The sequence below is a fragment of the Diabrotica virgifera genome, chromosome 4 (assembly GCF_917563875.1).
Source record: "Diabrotica virgifera virgifera chromosome 4, PGI_DIABVI_V3a".
Taxonomy (NCBI): Eukaryota; Metazoa; Arthropoda; class Insecta; order Coleoptera; family Chrysomelidae; genus Diabrotica; species Diabrotica virgifera.
In genome coordinates, this window is record NC_065446.1 from 14,368,925 (window position 1) to 14,374,020 (window position 5,096).

Sequence of the window (5,096 nt, forward strand, 5' to 3'; positions counted from 1 at the left end):
GAGAAACACCTTTTTTCCCTGGACTAAAAAGCGAAGCGATGACACTGCTAGTCGAATTTTTGTCGCCGAGTAAAATTATGAGTAGAGTAAGCGAGGGCGAGAAACAACAAGAACCTTGACAAATATAGCTTTGACGATGGCTAGAGATTTGTTGTTTAGAAGCAAGGATATTCATGAAGCTTCCTGGCGCACAGTCGTCCTTCCGCCAGTCTCATTGTTCTAAATTTATGTTCTGGTCGCGCGTACATTGTCCTGTTATCCTGTCTGTCTGGTGCACACATAATGGCCGCAATGCAGTTTCAAACAGGAGTTGTTCCCATCTAACCTAAACTAACCTCTGAAATAATTTGAAAACGACAGGTTAAATTCCAAAGCAATGGTGAGAGCAACGTGTCTTTGCATTACCGAATAAAATTGCAGATAAAACTATCTGTTAATTTGCGTTTAAAGTTTTTAAAAATACTCTTATGAGTTTTCTCAGGATCCGAAAAAAATGAATTTAAACGCATTTAAGAAGCATTTGCCGTAAATTTTGTGTCTACGTTCTTAAATTATTTACACAAAAATTTACTTATTACTTATTTAAAAATAAAAACTGGTCATATTGTTCGCAAACTCAAATTACATTTAAAAAATTTAAATTAAAAAAATTTAAAAAATTTAATTTGAGTTTCTCAATAGTATTACCTTTTCATTCACCGCCCTAATTAGCATCCCAAATAAAATAATTATACATCACCGCTTCACAGGTTAGTTATACAACTGTATATTGTATATAGTAGAGTCACTGAAGGTTTTCACCTCCGATTTCGTTGAACCTTCATCGATTTTCATGGAAATTGGTGAGTAGTTAGAAGATACTTCAAGGAACAAAGGTAACATGATGCCAACTTGCGCTTTTACCCTGGGGGTGGATGCCACCCCTTCTCGTGGGTGAAATTTTTTTTTATAAAAGAAATACCAGAAATCGATAAAGGGGCAACTTCTAAACAAAATTTGTTATATAAAGTCATTACCATAAATCCATACTTCTTGAGTTATTAATAAATATCAAAAATTTTATTTTTTCTTAAATAACATGCATGTTTTAAAGCTGTTTTTCACGTATTACTCAAAAACCATAAGCTTTTGTAAAAAAAAAACTATTACTAAAATTAAAGGTAATAAAAAATTTAATGCATTTCCCACTTAAAGAACTTAACTAATGTTATTTCAAAGTGAGTTATGGGTAATTGAATGAATATTTTTTCCGACGAGTACTCAAATTTAAGAATTCAACGTTACCTAACGTAAAAACGATGCATTTTATAGAAAATACTTGTCAAAGCACTTGTCAAAGTACTTCGGAGTACCTATCAAATGAGCTCCAGTAGAAGTTAATAGCATCAAAATTAAGCAGGTTATGATGAAAATAAGAAAACCCTTTCGATTTTTTTAGGAGAAAGTGAAAAATAAAACATACGCCATTTCCACACAAATTAAAATTTGTAGTAATCCTCACAAGAATTTCTTTAAGTTATCATAGTTAATGATTTCAACAATTTTCACCGGTTTAGAATGCATATTTTTGAAGAAAAGGTACAATTTAAAATAATCGGAATTTTTAAAATTATCGTACTTTTCATTTTCTTTTGATAATAACTCCAAGAATACTCAATATACGTAAAAAATGATATATAACTAAATTTTAATTTATCCTGTTCCAAATATTTTACCCATTTCACTATTTTCGTAGAGTAAAAAATAACCGAGATAGACACGTTTAAAATTTCAATTTTGCTGCGAGAACCATGTAACCGGGGCTATTTTAACCTTTTATTGTTAAAAAAGTGAGAGGTTTAAAAGACTAATTTCGACATTTTTTAACAGATCAACTTTTAATTAGTTGTTAGGTGAACCTGGTATATTAAAAATTAACGGAGTTATTTACAAAAAAAAAACAATAACATTTTTTGGAAAAATTTTTAAAAGATACATTTTGAAACATTTTTGGTGCATAAATTTTAATGCTATCAACTTGCTCGAGGGCTTATTTGATAGATATTTCTATGAACTTTGACAAATCTATAATAAGTTTATGTTGTAAAATGCATCATTTTGCATTTAAGCTTTAATACTTAGATTTGGGTACTCGACGAAAGAAATATACATTCAATTACCTATAACTTACTGTTAGTCAACATAGAAAGGTTTTTCTAGTAAGGAATTTATTCTATTCTTTATTAGCCTCAATTTGATAATAATAACTTTTTTGTAAAAACTTATAGATTTTGAGTTATTTATGAAAAATCGGTTAAAAACATGCATTTTTCTCGAAAAATTAAAATCTTTGATCTTTAATAACTCAAAAAGTTTGGATTTATTTTAATAACTTTATATAACAAATTTTGCTTATAATTTGTCCCTCTATCGAATTGTGGGGTTATTGTTAATAAAATAATTTTCACCCACAAGGAGGGGTGGCATCCACCCCCAGGGTAAAAGCGCAAGTTGGCACCATGTCACCTTTGTTCCTTGAGATATCCTCTAACCACTCACCAATTTTCATGCGAATCGATGGAGGTTCAACGAAATCGGAGGTAATAGCTCATATCCACCTTCAGTGCTTATTTTTGAAAAAAAAAATGGCTTTAAAGTAAATTCCTTTTTTGATTTAAAAAAAATCCTTTTTTTTCGAAAATAATTTAAAAATTATTAGTAATATCGAAAATCTCAAAGAGTAAATAAATGTAGGTAGGTTTTGATTTTCTGAATATTTTGGATTTTTTTTTTGTTTTTCTGTAAGACAAAAATTGGTTAAAATATATTATATATGGCTCTTCAAAATTTGCATACACTCGTGACTAGTGACTGCTTTAAGTCCTTTTAAAGCGGGCAGCTTTTTTAAAAATAAGCACTTCAAACCAATGAAACTTACAGATCATATAAAAACAATGCATTATTACTGTAACTTATGAAGCAGTAACGACTAATTTCATCTTGTGATGCTAAGTAGGGAGTAACTTTCACGATGTTTTTTTTTACCAAAAACAAAAGGGTTCAACATTATTTTGAGCTTCACTTATTTACTTTTGATATCAGAAACTTTTTTATAAAACCAAAATAAAGCTTTTTTTAGGCACTTTAAAAAAGTTACAATGAGTTTTCGCCGAAAAGGGCTCCATTTTTTATTATTTCACGTTGCGTTATTCAGTTTGGAATTTGACCAATAAGAACCTACTTTCCATTAGCTATAACTCTGCTTCTACTGGGTCTACAGACTTACTTAAAAAACGATATAGAACGAAAGTTACCTAAAATTAGAGAGATTATCCATTTTCGGATTTATTTTGAACGCGTGTTTTTCACCCACGAGAAGAGATGGCTGGCACCCCACAATTAAAAGCTACCAACGGTACAAGTTCAACTTTGAAGTGGAGGCCTAAAAATTGTATAACCTAAAGCCAAATTTTCATGCAATTCCTAGTTGACCTTGAAAATTACACCGGTCGCCGTATTTCCCGTTTATATACTGGGCTACTGTATTTAAAACTATTACCTTCTGCATCTATCTTTTATCCGCTTAAAATAATAAAAAATACTTGGCTTATAACTACAATACGGATTACATGTTTTTTTCTCTTTAAAAATCTGAAATATTCTCCTTTAGAAATATGATTACTAGTATTTTAGCTTTCGCTTCGATTACGATTTTTCATCATAAAATATGCAGAGTAGGTAATTACAACTGAAATGCGGGATTCACATTCGGATTTTGATTAATGTTTCAGACCTAAAATATTAAACGAAATATACGGTAGATTACTTTCGTTCTGACAGGAAACGTTTTTTTTTTATCATAGTCGCGTATGACATATGGTGGATATTATTTCCAATGGATTTAACCGAAAACGTAAACCACTTTTTAATATCTATATTTTCCTATTGATGTTCTTGATGACAGAGTCGCACCCTTCATATATAAAGACATCAATGTACAGAAAATCCATATCGAAAACAACTGCATAGATCCATAAAAATATCTTAATAAAGAAGGTGTGCACAATAAAAATTTATTGTTTGGGAATTCAAATTTTAAGTTATATGCAGAGTGTTTCAGACAAAGTTAACACCGTCTTTAAGATAGGTAAAAAACTTTGTCACTAATTTGTGACAAAAATTTTTACCTTTTTCTTCATACGACGCGCCGTTTTCAGGAAAAAAATAAAATATATTAACGCTTACAAAGTACTCTAATAGGGAACTTGCACATTTTTTTATTACATAATAATGTTTAGTTTTGTATAAAAATGCGATTTCCAAAATTTCACGCTTCAAAAACTCATAATAACTTACAAGTAAAAATTTAAAGTCTTCTGCATCTTAACCTTCCGTTACTCGCGCCAATTTTTCCGTTACTCGCGCCGACCGGGTCTAAAAATATGGGCCAACAATATATTTTTTTTTTTGCAAAATTATGAACAATTATGTTATTTAATGAATATATGATCATATAATTTTGTAGATATGCGTTTGGGTCAACATTATATTACTTTTATCAAAAGTAACTTTGTTCACCATCATCTTCATACGTTTCCTCGTCAGTCAATAGTTCCTCAAATAATTTTAATATTCTTTGCTTCACCTTCTCGTAATCCATATTTAAATATAAATAAACAAATATATAAACATTGAAAATAAGGAAAATATTTTAAATTATCTTAATAATTAAAATTATCGATGTCCGATTTAAACACAAAAATTTGTGCACAAATACTCGCACACGGTGTGGCGCACCGTGTTGCCTAATAATAAATGTATAATACTCTCTTTTACACTGCACGTGGATTTCATCCCTAGTTGACTGACGACTGAAGAGGTATATGCAGCAGCAATTCAAAATCTCCACTACAATCAGAGTTACAGGGCCGGTCTCACACACCGTGTGCGAGTAACGGAGGGTTAAAATAGTTCAAAAGACCCGTGACGTCACAGAGTTTAACTATGTGGTTACATTTATGCTTATATTTACGTATATTCTTCTTCTTCTTCTTTAGTTTATTGGCCTGCACCTACTAGGGTATTTGGCTAGCTCGTCGTCGGGGAATAAAGGAAAA